The following is a 16,741-nucleotide window of genomic DNA, read 5'->3' on the forward strand; positions in this document are numbered from 1 at the left end:
AATATATTACAGTGACTGCCTAAATTGAGGGCTAATGGGAGTGGGATAAAGGAGAATAAATAAAATAAAAATATGTAAGTGTAAAACTTCATTTCTCTAGTGAAGTGATGTTCGAAGCATCTACTAGTTGACTAGGAGGATATCTACAGACCACTACCCTGTGTCTCCCATTGTTATTACCTTTGGGAATAATTCTTTCTTTCTTTCTTTCTTTCTTTCTTTCTTTCTTTCTTTCTTTCTTTTCTTTTCTTTTCTTTTCTTTTCTTTTCTTTTCTTTCTTTCTCTCTCTCTCTCTCTTTCTTTTTCTTTTCCTTTTTCTTTTCTTTTCTTTTTAAATGTTTATTTATTTATTTATTTATTTATTTTTTTTTAAATTTTTTTTTTTTTTTTTATTTATTTTTGGGACAGAGAGAGACAGAGCATGAACGGGGGAGGGGCAGAGAGAGAGGGAGACACAGAATGGGAAACAGGCTCCAGGCTCTGAGCCATCAGCCCAGAGCCCGACGCGGGGCTCGAACTCACAGACCGCGAGATCGTGACCTGGCTGAAGTCGGAAGCTTAACCGACTGCGCCACCCAGGCGCCCCAGATGTTTATTTATTTTTGAGAGGGGGAGAGAGAGAGAGACAGAGTGTAGGCTGGGGAGAGGCAGAGAGAGAGGGAGACACAGAATCCGAGGCAGGCTACAGGCTCTGAGCTGTCAACACAGAGCCTGATGCGGGGCTTGAACTCGAGCTGTGAGATCGTGCGTGACCAGAGCCAAAGTTAGACGCTTAACCAACTGAGCCACCCAGGGGCCCCAGGATAATATTTTCTGATAATAAATTATCGTTGGAACATTTTTGTTGTTAATCTAGCTATACTTAAAGTGAATGTTTGGTGTTCACGTTTCTGAAATCTTCCTCTTTTTTTAGCCTTTATTTCCTCTTCACTTTTTCTGTTACTATATGTTCTGTTTGGTTGTTACTTAAATACAGAATATACTAGCCTCATTGTTTATATCTCATTTAGATACTACGTATATTACCAGCACTATATGTTGTCATTCTTAGAAGTTGATACTGATACTTAGTGATGAGTCATATGAGATATTTTTCAGTGTCCTCTTAGATAATGGCTTTTTTTTTTTTTTTTAATTAAAGGAAGGGAAAAAATACTTGGAATAAAGAACTGACTAGTTTGATCCATTACCCTATATAAAACTTATGTTATTTATCTTGCTTTTCCTAAGAATCTCTGCTTAGGACAGATAAAAGTACTGACTCCTAGAGAGTTCCCTGAGGTAGCAGTAAGATCTTGGGTAGAATATCATATAAGAAACAACACCCTCTACCTGTTTGCAATTTTTGTTGCTAGAACTACTCTTCTTTTTGTAGGTCACGAACTTTTGAGTAGCCTGAGTTTGGGGTTAGCCTTAATTGAGATTTTGGTTGTTAATGTGTACCACCCAGTCCGGTGCTCCAGATTAGCAACTAGAGAAAGGAGCTGTGATGGAATTAAAGTAACCTTGGCAACCATTATAATGTAAATGAGCCTTCTTGGGAAGGAAGTTGAGAGCGTGGGCACTTGTTAGGGCATTCCTTTTAGCTTTTCAAGTAGAGCGGACTAGCATTTTGCTATTTTAAAATCCTGGTGTAGCTGCTCCTCAGACACCGTCAGATCAAGTTCTGTGCCATTCTAGCCTTTTTGAGTTTTCTGAGAAGCTAATACCATGTTTTAATAAGTATATAAAGCAAAATGAATCTCAAAATGATGTGCTTATGCTCTTCATACACGTGAAGACCTCTTTTTCCTTTGCTAACATTGCCTTTTTCTCATTGCCTTCTGCCTCTAACATTGCAGCAGCTCTGCCCCAAATCTCTGATGCACAAAGGAAGCCACTTAAGTTTCCGGAGAAACAGTGTGGTGTATACCTAACAGACCCTGTGGCCAAGATTTGGCTTATGATAGAACTGGTAATGCCAAGGCTACAACTTAAGCCGTATAAAAGAGACAAATCCTCAGTTTCAGATCTTAATTTTTTTGTTTTAGCCTTTAGGCTTTAAGAAAAAAAATTCTTATATGTTTGGAGTTTTAATGCAGGCTTACTCTTTGTGGATTTAGAGATTGGATGATGAGGGGAGTAACAAAAGTGAAACCAAAATTATGACCAAACTGGAGTTGAGTTGCTAAATTAAGTACTATACTTGTTTACTGCCTCCCTGATGAGTCCAGTGGTTTTAACAAAACTTGTGAGTGAAAAGCTTGGGTTTCTTATTGAAGGTTAACCATTGTTATGCTGTTGGTGCTGAGCAAATAGCTTCCATCAGCCTCGGTTTTCACTTTGTAAAGAGTGAAAACAAGGACTCTTTCCATTATGGGGAAATATTTACAAACGGAATAAAATAGAACTAGTGGTATGATCAAGGATGTCATCTGATGTAAGGTAAATTCTAAAATTTAGGGTAATATGTCTCACATATCCTCCGTAGCTTCTTTCAGTTAAGGCTTTTAAAACATATTATTAGTTCGGGGCTCCTGGGTGGCTCAGTCAGTGGAGTGTCCAACTTCGGCTCAGGTCATGATCTCATGGTTCGTGGGTTTGAGCCCTGCGTTGGGCTTTGTGGTGACAGCTCAAAGCCTGGAGCCTGCTCAGGATTCTGTGTCTCCCTCTCTCTCTGCTCCTCCCCTGCTCACACTGTCTTTCTCTCTCTCTCTAAAAAATAAACATTGAAAAAAAATTTTAAAGAAAGAAAAAAATATTGTTATTTTGATTTTTAAGTCTTCTTCCTCCAACCTTACCATTTTGTTGAGTTGTCATTCAGATCAGCTCAGATACCCTTTTATAACAACTGTCTTTGTTGGCTTAGCCATCCATCAACAGGTAAGTTGATCTTGGAAGTTCAAATATCTGAGCATTTATTATATGAAAAGCTTGAAACTGTGTGCATGGAGAATAAGTTTAAAATATGTAAAAGAATAATTCCTACCGTTTAATAGTCATTCAAATACTTGGAAACAGCTCTAAATGTTCCTTTTCCTGCATCAGAGCTTCTCTGTGGAAATCATTCTTGATTCTCTTGGTCATTCTTCATATGATTTAGTTTGCCAGCCTTGTTACCACCTTCCTGGTTATCCTTTTCTAGATTTATTATATATGGTTAGTGTCACCTGTAAGAGGTCATATACTGAATCATGATTCTAGGATGTTGCTTGACCTGTTGCAGTTTTCTTCTTTGTACAGGTCACTGTACTGTTATTTTATTAATTAAGTTTGTGTAGGCGTTTTAAGCTGAAACCTCATAATGAAGGCTCATCTTGAACTTAACACTCAATTGTTAAAAAGTAACAACAGGTCCAAAATGGAGTCACTTGTACTAGGCCCACCTCACCAAACCAAGATTTAATTAATATTTAACTTAATTGCAGTTTTGACCTTCCCTAGGAATGTAATCTTAACTGGTCAGTCTGGAATTTCCTAGCCAGCACCAGTAGGGTTATCCTGCTTCATAGACCCTGATTTTCTCCAAAGGAAGGTGACCTTGCCAGAAATAATTTTTTCACTAATGACTTCCTTTTCCCATTCCTTCTCAGCCTCTGAAAACCTTTCCTTTTCTGTAGCTCTTTGGAGCTTCTTTCTATTTGCTAGATGGGATACTGCTTAATTCATGAATTGTTAAATAAAGCCAATTTGATCTTTATTGATCTTGAATTTTTGTTATTTAACACAACTAAATTCTCCCATCCAAGTACTAACCAGGCCCGACCCTGCTTAGCTTCCGAGATCAGACGAGATCGGGCGCGTTCAGGGTGGTATGGCCGTAGACCAACTAAATTCTCAAGTAATGATCAATTAATGTTAAAATTAATTTCTTACCAGCATTATACTTTTTTTTAAATAACTATATTTACATTTATCCTTCATAAATTTCGTTTTGTATTTTCAGTCCATTGTTTTTATCTCTTCAGATATTTTTTATTTTGTTGATTGTGTCTTTCATGGCATTATCTAATCTTCCTAGCTTTATATTACTAGCAAAATATATAAACTACCTCTTAAATCTTCAGCGTGTTGATAAACATCTACCACAGCAAGGCCAAATAAAGAGCCTTGCTAACATTAGAGCCTTCCATCCAGATTGATATTAAGCCATTGATTAACAATGTGAGGATGGTTGTTTAACCAATTTTAAAACCATTACCTGACTAGCATGAGAAATCTTATCTTGATTTCAACAAGATGTATTTGACCTACTCTATATTATTTATCTTATCTTTCAGTCTAGTAATTTTGCCAAAAATAAAATTAGGTCAGCCTGATTTTTTTTCTTATTGAGCCAATTCTGGTTTCTGGTGCTATCTATACCCCTTCCCTACCCTGCAAAAATCTGGCATAGAATTTTGCTGGGACTCTTTGGTAAACTCTTAATCTGTAGTTCTGAGAATTTAGTCTCTCTCTTTTTTCCTTTGAAATTGAGGAAATTGAAATAGAATTTTGTTTCTAGTCTTCTAGCTTCTTTTCTATTTTCCATGAGCTATCATGGAGATCTCAGTGTTTTAGGCTATAATTTATCTGGTTCTAGAGATTTGAATGTACTAAAAAGTTACTGGATGCTCTTTTATTATTTTTTCTTCTGTCTCAGACTTCAGTTTCCTCTTAAACATGTGTGTTCTGCTCTTTCCAATCTGGAAGATTATTCTTGAAAAAGAAATATAGAAGCAAAATAAGAGTGGAATAGGTTTGATTTTCTGTAGCATCTTTTAACATAATGTATGTTAAAAGGTCTGTATCATCTTTTTGTATCCAACTTTGCTGAAAAAAGACTCTATATTAGCACTGTATAAGCTTATATTGATCCTCTGTTATGTGCCAAGTACTACATTAGATTCTTGGACTCAAAGATGAGTAAGACATGGTCTTGTCTCTTAAGGAATTCACAATATAGTTGAAGAAATACATATTTATATAAATAGCAAGATAATTGCTAATAGAGGATGTTTAAAATCCTATGATGGAGCAATCAGTTGTATTTAAGGTGGTAGGTTTATATGAACCTCCACAGAGGAAGCTCTGTTTAAGTGGATTCTTTTTTTTTTTTTTTTTTTTTTTTTAGAGATAGAGAGCTCAAGTGTGAGCAGAGGAGAGGGGCAGAGAAGGAGAGAGAGAGAGAGAGAGAGAGAAAGAGAGAGAGAAAGAGAAAATCTTAAGCAGGCTCCATGCCCAGTGCGGAGCCCAACTCAGGGCCTAATACCATGCACGACACTGGGATCATGACCTGAGCTGAAATCAAGAGTCGCATGCTCGACCGACTGAGCCACCCAGGTGCCCCAGTTTAAGTGGATTCTTAGAGGAAGTATGGACATTTTGGGTGGATTGGGATGTTACTGGAGGAAGAACTTTTTTTTTTTTAATGAAGAACAGCATGTATAAGTAGATGGAGGGTAAGGGCCAACATGATGGAGAAATCTTAAAATAATCCTATAGTATGGTTGCAATATGGAATATAAAGGGGAGTCCCAGGAAATGAGGCTGGAGAGACAAGCAGGATCATATCAGAAAGAGCCTTTATACTGTGATAGAATTTGGACATCAGTAGGCACATGGGTGTCACTGAAGGGTTTTAAGCAAGGGATGTGATCAAAACTAGCGTTGTCAGAGTCCTTTTTTATGCTATATAAGTCAGTTTAGGCTAGGTTATATTGTGCCAACAAACAATCCCCCAATTTTATTTTATTTATTTATTAAAAAAATTTTTTTTAATGTTTATTTTTGAGAGACATAGAGCGCAAATGAGGGAGAGACAGAGAGAGGGGGACACACAGAATCCCAAGCAGGCTCCAGGCTCTGAGCTGTCAGCACAGAGCCTGACGCGGGGCTCCAACCCACAAACCACAAGATCATGACCTCAGCCAAAGTCAGACGCTTAACTGACTGAGTCACAGGCGCACCAACAATCCCCCAATTTTAGTGGCTTATAATAATAAAGGTTTATTTTTTGCTAATGCTGCATTTTTATCTTGCAGCCCATTTCTAGGACCCAGGCAAGAGATGCACCTCTTGTCTAAGATATTAACCTTGTGATACAGGGAAATGAGACATTACTCTGAAAGCTGCTATTCAGACGTAAGATGTGTAATTTCCTCATATTTCTTGGTCTACAACAGGTCATATGGCCAAGCCTGACATCAGCTGTGCGGGAACCTGACATCAACTGGGCAGAATGTCTAATCCTCCAGGAGGGAGGGGAAATGAATATTTTGAATAATAATATCTACTTACATGCATCAAATTCTGTTTCTTTACTTTCTGAGATTAGTCAGAACTGCTGGTAGCCATGTTCCTAGTGACTTAAAGTAACCTGAGGGAATGATGATAGTAGTGTGCAAATAAATAGGAGACTAGAAAATGTCCTCACAGCTTTAGTCTCTGCATTTGCTGGGGCTGCTGTGGTTCCTGAAAGTTTTCTAAGTATTTGTGAACTAATAGGAGAGTGCCATGATCAGACTTGTATTTTAGATTACTTCAGATGCAGTATGGAGAATGGGAAGAATGCATTAGAGTAGAAGCAGGAAGAACAGTTAGTACCTTATGCAGAAAGAATGGTTAATAATCTGTTTCAGATATGGAAGTATAAACTAGGGCCCTAATAGTGGGATTGGAAAGTTGAAGATGAATATTTTTAGAGTCACCCCAGAGGTAGAACCAGGTTCTGGTTATTGTAGGGAGAAGTGAAAGAGAAGAACGTTATGGTCATTTAGGGCATTTGGGTGGATAGGATATTTGGGTGGATGGTGGTGTCATTCACCAACATAGGAGGTAAAATAGTAGTGGGAGAAGCTACCTTAATTTTAAACATGTTGCGTTTGAGATATCTGTGGAACATCTAAGTGGGAGTGGCTAGTAGACAAACTGGACATGCTCTTATGGGGCTCAGAGGATGTAAAGAGTTATTACAATGGTGATTCCTGGGATGTAAGGGTAAGAAATCATGGATAAGAAGGAAAGGGAATAGGGGCGCCTGGGTGGCTCAACCAGTCAAGCGTCCAGCTTCGGCTCAGGTCATGATCTCACGGTTCGTGAGTTTGAGCCACATGTGGGGCTCTGTGCTGACAGCTCAGAGCCTGGAGCCTGCTTCAGATTCTGTGTTTCTCTTTCTCTGCCCCTCCTCTGCTCACACTCCATCTCTGTCTGTCAAAAATGAATAAACATTTTTTTTTAAATTTAAAAAAAAGAAGGAATGGGAATAAAGGAAATGGCCAAGAGGTTGAAAGGAAAAGGATCAGTGAGCTGAAGTCAGTGTGAGAGCATAGTAGGAGTAATTGAACAAACAAGCTAAAAGGAGAGACCAGAGAGCAAATTACCCAAATAAGGTCTTCTGGACATGCAACAATTTCTGGTGATGATAAGATCTGGAGTGTAATTTTGGTAGTGATTAGCTGAGGTAGAATGAAGGAGAACATCATTAGAGATAAGCTGAAGGAACTTGAAGGCCAGATCTTCATGGGCCACCCACATGCATTGTTGAAATTACCTGATGTTGCAGAACTTCTGGTTGTCTACTCAATATCCAGTTTTTGTTTTTGTTTTTAATATTTATTCATTTCTTGAGAGAGAGAGTGGGAGTGGGAGAGCGGCAGAGAGAGAGGAAGATACAGAATCTGAAGTAGGCTCCAGGCTCTGAGATGTCAGCACAGAGCCCAATGCGGAGCTTGAACTCACAAACTGCAAGAACATGACCTGAGTGGAAGTCAGACACTTAACTGACTTGAGCCACCCAGGCGCCCCATCAATATCGACTTTCTAACTGCTTCCTTCTAACAGATCTTTGCGCAATGTGCACTGGAAAAACTATACTTGGAATTAGATTCAGCTGCATTTGGCAGTAACCACCAAAAACAATGGTTTATATGCACATGAGTTTATTTTCTCATAAAATACACTGTCTTTCTTCATGTAAAATCATCATCGTTTCATATCTTTTATAGCATTTATGGTATTTATTACATTCTGAATAAGTTATTTGGGTGATTTATTAATTCTGCTGACCTGTAACCCTAAGAATGTATGTATTGTATTTACAAAGAAATACAGAGATAAGCATTACAAGGTTAGTATGGCAACTCCGCAAAGATTAGGGACTCCATCCCCAATGACTTCTGTCATTTTGCTTCATCATTCTGTTGCTTCTGTACTTTCACGGTTCAAGGTGACTTCTGGAGCTCAAGGCATTATTTCTGTATTATAACCATCAAGAAGGAGGAAGGGCAAAGGCAAAAAAAGGCCTTCCCAGAAGCCCCATCCAACAGTTTCCACCTACCTTTCATCTGCTAAGCCCAGGTTAATGATGGAATTTAGGATGACTAGAATCTGAGAGATGAATTTAATAGATGACAGCTAGGAGAGGAGGAAATGACATAATTGAATGGCATGACCTTAACAGAGTTGCTTTTTATAAGAGAGTGAAGAAATAGTTTACTGGCAGAGTGTTTGGCAAGTGCAGAGGTTCTAAGGGGGGTACACCAGCGATTTTAAGGAATAGCGAAGAGGCCAGTGCAGCTGGAGTAGAGTGAGAGAGAGTTGTATAGATGAGGCCAGCTGGTAACAGGGAGACATATCATACATGGTCTCGATAGGTCATATTAAGGATTTTAGGCTTTGGCTTTGGGTCTGAATGAGATAGGAAACCATTAGAAAGTTTCAAGCAGAGTGTGGCATGATCTGACCTAAGTTTTAACTAGATCATTCTGGCTGGAAAGTTGAGAATAGACTGAAAGGGGTCAGTAAGGAGCCCATTTAGGAGGTTACTCCAATGACCAGATGAGAGATGATGATAGTTTGGATCTGAAAATAGCAGTGAAGATGGGAGGAGTGGGTTAGGTTCTGCGTATATTTAGAAAGTAGATTAAACCAGATATGCTAATGAATTCGACTTGTGTTTGAAAGAAAGAGAGGAATTAAGGATGACTTCAGAGCCTTTGACCAGAACAACCATAAGGATGAGGACAACAGGGAAACATTGTTTAAAATGAAGATAATTGTTTTGGTACAGAGACTTACTGTAGGTGTAGTCAGTATCTTCCTGTTTCAATATATTCCTGTTGCTTGTCTGTATCCATTTCTTCCTTCTCAGTGTACATTTAACTGACTTTCAGTACATTCATTCACTATTTTGCTCAACAAATGTCTGTTGAACAATTATAAAGTGTTCCAGCCTTTATCAGTTCAGTTTTCTTTGGTTGTGAGTTGACTTAAGCAAAAAAGAAAGGGAGGGTGAGAGAAGGGGGATATTATAAGGATAATAGGAGTAACTCACAAAACCAAAGGAAATGCTGAAGAATCATACCTGGGAAGAGCCCTGAACCATAGTGTCATCTCACAGAAGTTTAGGTAGCATAATGGACATAATGTTTTTATTAGGGTAACCTTATCTGGATAAATTGCTCGTATCAAGTATCAAATTTAATAATGATACTGAGCTATATGCTGAGGTAGGAGTGGTGGTGGAGGAGGCATCCAAAGCTTGAATAAAATAGAATATATACTCAGAAAGTTTTAATAGCATTGAGTAATAAATCATATAGTAACTTATTCAAATTAGAATGTAATAAATACAATAAAAGATGAAACAAAGATGATTTTATATTAACAAAAATAATGTAGTTTTAATTTTAGATATAAATAGGTTTTAAAGGAAAGATAAGCAAGAGAAAACATTGAAGAGAAACTTTTTTGTTCATTAATACAACATGAGAATATTATTTATGTTGTAAAGACATAAAATATGATGTATCCATATTATGTAATAATATACAGCCATCAGAAATTATGTTGCCCAGACATACTTAATGAGAAGGGGAAGTGATCATTATATTTTAAGTGAAAACAAAATGGGTTATAAAATAACATGAACAGAAAATATCAATTTAATTTTTTTTTTCAACTTTTTTTTTTTTTATTTTATTTTTGGGACAGAGAGAGACAGAGCATGAACGGGGGAGGGGCAGAGAGAGAGGGAGACACAGAATCGGAAACAGGCTCCAGGCTCCGAGCCATCAGCCCAGAGCCTGACGCGGGGCTCGAACTCACGGACCGCGAGATCGTGACCTGGCTGAAGTCGGACGCTTAACCGACTGCGCCACCCAGGCGCCCCAATATCAATTTAATTTAAAGAGAGAGTGAGTGAGTGTGTGTGTGTGTGTGTGTGTGTGTGTGTGCATGCATGTGCTCTCTAGTTTATAGAGTTTACATTATCCTTATTAGATTTGGAAATTTGTGTGGATTAGTGTGGATATGAGGTGGAGGTGAGGGTAGTATAGAAGGCAAAGAAAACAGGCTGTTGTAATTATCCAAGTAGGAGAAGATAAAGGCCTGTCCTAAGACAGGAAATAGAAGAAATCTAATAAGAGAGATATTAAGATGGGGGTAGAATTGATGGAATCTGGTGACAATTGTGTGTTGGGGTGGACACACTGTGTGATAAGAGAGGAGGATGAGTTTCTAGTCTTGTATAATTGGATAAATGGTAGTACTACTTCTAGTTTATGTTGTAGTTCTTATAACACTAGTAAAAGCACTGAAAATGTCAAATTATCTGTGTTAAGAAAAAAATGGTGAGGGGAAATATCTAGAGAGACAGATGAAAGTGAGAAATAATTTCTTTTGAAGATTTTTTAGACTTGCTATTTTGATCTACGTTTACTATTGTACTCTTGGTTCTAATTTAAACTAGTAATTTCTAAGTCTGAGTTTTAGAATTTATGGGATGATTTTTAAATCCCTGTACGATCTTTAGGATCTTGTTTTTATCATATGTACTAAACTCGTTTTTATTGTAGACCCTAAAGAAGATCAGTTTGACAGAGTATTGTGATATAAGGAAGTAGAACAATTTGAGTATTAAAAAGCTGTAACTTTGAGGGAGGCATTAGGGAGCTTTAGTAGGGTTTATGCTTTTGGAGACAGCATCAATACTGAGCTGAATCTTTTCCTTTGTTGAAACAAAAAAGATCTTGAAGCTTGTGTGGTGGGCTGAATTTCTCTTTTGGTAGAATGTTCTAGCTTTTGAAAATAAATAGATCTCTTGACTTTTTAAAATAGCTTTATTAAGATATATTTTCATACTGTGACATTCATTCATTTAAGGTATACAGTTCAGTGTTTGGGCTCAGAGAGATGGGGAGACAGAGAATCCAAAGCAGGCTCAGAGCTGTCAGCACAGAGCCCGATGCGGGGCTCAAACTCACGAACTGTGAGATCATGACCTGAGCTGAAGTTGGATGCTTAACCGAATGAGCCACCCATGCACCCCTACAATTCAGTGTTTCTTTTATGTTTATAAAGTTGTGCGACCATCACTGTAATCTAATCTTATTTTAGAACATATTCAGCATCCCTAAAAGAAACCTGTAGTAATCACTCCCCTATTCCTCCTCCTACTCCACTCTGCCCTCACCACCTCCAGGCAACCGCGAATCTATTTTCTATCTCTGTAGATTTGCCTGTTCTGGACATTTCATATAAATGGGATCAAACAATACTTACGGACCTCTTGACTTTTAAAGTCTTTCCCGTCCTAAATTTATTATTTTTGTGTTTCATATTTTTAAAGGTCACCTGAAAGTTTATAGTATTTATAGCTCTATCTTGCCTGATAAATTTGTTTGATTCTACTTCATACTTGTGCCCCATCGTTTAATACAATACTTTGTACATAATATATACCAAATGATTTGTAGTATTTCATGTTTTTTTTTTTTTTATGTACATTAAAAGGTATGCTTTGTTGATACTGTTCCAGTGTCTGAAATTCATTTACTGTTTTTTATTTCCATTTTCTCCCCTAACTTCTTACTTTCTAGCTGAATAGTGTTTATACTTACACTACTGCTGGAAAGTTTTTTATTCCTGCAGATTTATTTAGTTACATAGTATCTTGTAGGAGAGAGGTCAGAAGTTTACTGAAAAGAAAATGAAACCCATTAGGAAACTGTTAGTTTTACCTTTATTTTATTGTTATTTTTTTTTATTTTGAAGTCATCTCTACACCCAATATAGGGCTCAGACTCACAACCCTGAGATCAAGAGTCACATGCTCTACCGACTGAGCAAGCCAAGCACCTTGAAACTGTTAGGTTTATCTTAATACTTCATTTCTCAGTTCCTTTAGATCTTACCTCATTTTTCTTCCTTTTTTTCCCCCCTCTTTTTGAGTTTTGCTGCCTATGGCTTTTTGGATTGTTTTTCCTATCATATACTTTACATTTGACAAAAGGTGAAAAGTATACTTGGGATTCCTACAAATGCCACATAAAATATAACAAACACTATTTTATTTATTTATACTTTTAAGTGTATTTATTTTGAGAGAGAGAGAGCGTGCATGCAAGTGGGCGAGGGGCAGAGAGAGAGGGAAAGAGAGAGAATCCCAAGCACACTTCGTGCTGTCAGCGTAGAGCCCTATGCAGGGCTTGATCCCATCAACTGCAACATCATGCCTGAGCTGAGATCAAGAGCTGGACGCTTAACTGACTGAGCCACCCAGGCACATTATTTTTAATTCCATAATTGAACTTGTTAAAAAAAAAAAAAAAGAAAGGAAAATCCTCAAGGGGAAATAATGAAGAGGGAATTAAAAAACAAAGTGATAAATACATAAGTTAAAACTATGGCCTTGAATAATTAAGAGGCTTCAGTTTCAACAACCATACAGGAACAGGAGACTTTCCTGTCTCCCTCCATGAAGCTACATTCCTCAGAAGGTCACACTACTGAAAAGATGGTGATCTAGAAAAACATCTGTCTAGCAATATGATGTCAAGAAGTTTGTCCACACTGTATGAGTCCTAGGTAAAAAAAACTTTTCTGAGAATTCGTTGCCATGGGATTGTTCTCCTGTATTTTGGTTTAGAATGTCCCTCTTTGCAGTTTCAGCAACCCAAAGCTGAGAAATTAACATAAAAGGTAGCCCTGAATCAGTCAGTGACAGTCACATGGCATCAGGCCGAAGCAAATGCAAAACTTCTCTATGGTAGTATCTTCAGTATAGGCCACACAGGATTCCTACAGCTAAAAGTACCCTAAAGATTTTTTTTTTAATAGAACTTTAAAAAAATACAGTCATCTACAGTCATCAAGAAGCACCTGGGTGGATCAGTCGGTTAAGCATCGGACTTTGGCTCAAGTCATGATCTTGCAGTTTGTAAGTTTGAGCCCCATGGTGGGCTCTGTGCTTACATCTCAGAACCTGGAGTCTGCTTTGGATTTTGTGTCTCCCTCTCTCTCTGCCCCTCCCTGCTCGCACTCTCTCTCTTTCTCAAAAATAAATAAACGTTAAAAAAAATAATAAGTGAAAAATACAGTCATCAAAATTTAAAACTCAGTGAACAACATCAATGATAGAATGGATAAATTGTGGCATGTTCATACAATGGAATACTCTAAAGCAATGGAAATGAATAAATTGTTGCTATGCACAAGATCATGGCTGAATAAAGACAATGCTGAATAAAGAAGGCCAGACACAAAAGAATATGTACTATATGGTTTAATTTATATAAAGCTAAAAGCCCTAACATATGGTGTTAAAAGTTGTGATAGTGAAGGAGGGGACAGTGATTGGGAGGGAGGACGAGGGAGGTTTCTAGGGTGCTGGTAACATTGCATTTCTTGACCTGGGTGGTAGCTACATGGTTATTTCACTTTGTGATAATTCATTGAATTTATGATTTGCTCAAAATAATAGAGAGCAGGAAAGGAAAATGTAATAAATATCATAGAAAAGAAAGGATAAATAGAAAGCACAGTAAAAGATGGCAGAAATAAATTCAAATCCATCAGTAATCATATTAAAGTGAATGAGTTACACTTACCACTTAAAAGACAGATTGTCTGTTGTAGCATGTTTCCAGGATGGCTGTTAGTTCATTTCCTTTATACATATGCTATCCTCCCACCCAAAGTTTGAGTTTATTTGTCTACACACCTTGAATCTGGGCTGGCTTTAGTGACTTGTTTGACCACTAGAAGGTACTAGAAGTGACATTTTGGGACTTCCAAGGCTAGGTCATGAGAAGTTTTTGCAGCTTCCATCTGGCTTCTTTGAACATTGTTTTTTGGAATGCTCTCCCATGGAACACAGTTTGGGAATCCAGCTGCCATGCTGTGAAAAGCTCAAGCCAGATGGAGAGGCCCAGCTGAGCTCCCAATCAGCAGCCAGCGTCAACTGCCAGCCATATGAATGAGTGAAGAAGTCATCTTGGACCTTCCAGTCTCAGCCGACACCATATGGAGAAAAACCCAGGCACCAGGCATATGGACCCGGTCTAGCCATCTTCAGCCATTAGAGCCACCCTATGTGAAGCCCCAGATGTCACGAAGCAGACACAGACCATCCCCGCTATACCCTGTCTGAATTCTTGACTCTCACAGTCATGAGCATAAGATGATTGTAGTTTTATGATGTTAAGTTTTGGAGTATTTTGTTTATAGCAGTAGATAATTGAAACAGAATTTGGTACCTGGAAGTGAGGTGCAGCTATAACCTAAAATTTAGATTGGCTCTGGGACTTGGTGGTGAGTAGAAGCTGGAGGCACCTTGAAGAGACTGTTAGTCAAGGCTTGAAACACAGCGAGAAAAGTATTATTGGAGGCTGGGTAACAGGGAACCTTTGTTATATAAATGGTACAAGGTTTGTTAGCACTGTCATATCTGGTAATGTGGAAGATAGAAAATGTATCCAATGAATTGGATTTATCCAAAGAGATTTCTAGGCAGAATGTTGGCAAGTATTACCTAGTTTCTTCTAACTGCCTATGATAAGGTTTAAGTATAGAGATGAATGAGGTAAAAAATGAGCTATATTCAGTTTTTAATCAGAACTTGCAGGGGGAAATGTTTCTAGCCCAGGATCTATTGTGTTATAAAATAAAACTTTTTTCTCATCTCCAGTTGTTCTAAATGACCAATGACTTAAAGAAATGGCTTCAGAACAAATAAAATTCAAGATGCTGCCAATAAAACATGGCCTCATAGTAAAGATCTCAAGCGTTCAAATATAAATTCCTTTGTTAAGACTTCAGAAAGATATGTCAGTGTTTCATAGAATGTTTTAGCTAGATAAAAAGATGCCCAAAGACCTTAAAGGAATACCTCTTAGACTCTTCTCTTTTACATAATAGGACCTTAAGGATGTTTTCTTACAGTAGCCTCAGAACACAGAACTTAAGATCGAGAAAGAAGGTTGGTGTGGCTCTGTCTCCTGGAGTGAACTCCTGTAAGAGTCATAGAAAATCTACGAGGTTTTTAAATAGTGCTAATAGAAGCAGCTTCAGCTTGGATTAAGGAACAGAGACAGTAAAAACTGAAAATAAACCTTTGGATTTCTAATCATCTACAAGCGGGAAGCAGGCTGAGAAGGCTACTCTATTGCAAACATTAACCATCTCTTACGTAAAAGGAAAGATGACTCAGAGGTGGAGCGAAGAGTTTTGGAGAATCATTCACAGGGAGTAGGTTTGGGCTGTTATCAAGGAACTGGTGACATGTGTCTGATTAACTTTCAGAATTGCTATGGACCAGTAACTGCTATGTGTTTCTTGTTCCTTCCCCTTCTTCCTCATAGTTTGAATGAGAGTGTTAATTGTGGTTATCCTGAGTCAGTCTCACTGTTGTACGTTTGTATGTTGGGTGTGTGGGAGCAGATAATTTGTTTCTTTATTCAGATCAAGAGGAACTATACTCCAGTAGCTGTACCTGAGGAACTGCATCTGAGGAGCCTCAATCACACCTGGACCTGAATTAGATAATCAAGATTCTGGACATCAAGCTGATGCCATTATGAGATGAGACTTTTGAAGGTCTTAGAAGAGGGTGAGTGTGTTTGCATGTGGGAGGGACCTGCTGGGACCAGAGGGTGGAACGTGGTAGCTTTTCTTCAAAGTGGCCATTGTCAGTTTCTTCCTTGCCGTTCAGAGATGGAGTCTATTGTTCTTCTCCCTTTGAATCTAGACTGGCCTTAATGACTTACTTGACCAATTGAATGTCACTTTTTGGGCCTTCTGAGGCTATGTTATAAGAAACGTTGCAGTTTCTGCCTATGCCTTTTGGAATACTCACTCTCAGAACCCAGTCGCCATACTTTAAGAAGCCCAAGCCAGATGGAGAGGACACATGTAGGCACTGGTTGATAGCCCCAGTGAGCTACCAACAAATAGCATCAACTGTCAGCCATGTGAGTGAGTGAAGGAAGCATGTTGGACAGTCCAGCCCTAGCAAACAACACCTGGAGAAGAACTGGGGTCTCACAAATAGCTCCTGTTGAGACATCCTAGCCATCTTCATCTGTTCAAGTCATCCCACCTGAGGTCCCAGACATTGTGGATCAGAGACCTGCTGTCTCTGTTGTGCCCTGTTAGACTTTGTGGCCCACGGAATCGTGAGAATAATAAAATGATTGTTGATTACCACTAAGCTCTGGGGTAGTTTTTTATGTAGTAATAGATGACTGCAACATCTTTAGGTTGAATATAAAATAATCCAGCTCTATGCAGTTTGTTAAGAGGCATACCTAAGAAAACATAAGGAATCAGATTGAAAGTAAAGTATGGAAAAACATATTCTAAAAGAAAGCTGATATAGCAGGGCATCAGTAGGCAAAATTAACTTGAAGGCAAAAATCATTATTAGAATTTTAAAAGTCACAAAAAAATTATAAAAGGAATAATTAGCCAGGAAGCCATAATAGTTCCAAATCAGTATGCATCC

The 16,741-nt window shown here is 38.1% G+C and overlaps 1 protein-coding gene and 2 long non-coding RNA genes across 6 annotated transcripts in view; 2 read left to right on the plus strand and 1 right to left on the minus strand.

Moving 5' to 3' along the window:
• LOC122211170 overlaps window positions 1-1,622 on the minus strand; it is a 16,171-nt gene extending 14,549 nt beyond the window's left edge. The window contains exon 1 of the long non-coding RNA XR_006198536.1: window positions 1,333-1,622. This is a non-coding gene — a long non-coding RNA (uncharacterized LOC122211170). The remainder of the gene's footprint in view (window positions 1-1,332) is intronic.
• Window positions 1-16,447, plus strand: part of LOC122211174 — an 18,951-nt gene extending 2,504 nt beyond the window's left edge. Inside the window, exon 2 of the long non-coding RNA XR_006198541.1 lies at window positions 15,700-16,447. This is a non-coding gene — a long non-coding RNA (uncharacterized LOC122211174). The remainder of the gene's footprint in view (window positions 1-15,699) is intronic.
• Window positions 1-16,741, plus strand: part of AHCYL2 (adenosylhomocysteinase like 2) — a 166,342-nt gene that overhangs the window by 27,295 nt on the left and 122,306 nt on the right. The window lies entirely within an intron of this gene.

The sequence above is a fragment of the Panthera leo genome, chromosome A2 (assembly GCF_018350215.1).
Source record: "Panthera leo isolate Ple1 chromosome A2, P.leo_Ple1_pat1.1, whole genome shotgun sequence".
NCBI lineage: Eukaryota > Metazoa > Chordata > Mammalia > Carnivora > Felidae > Panthera > Panthera leo.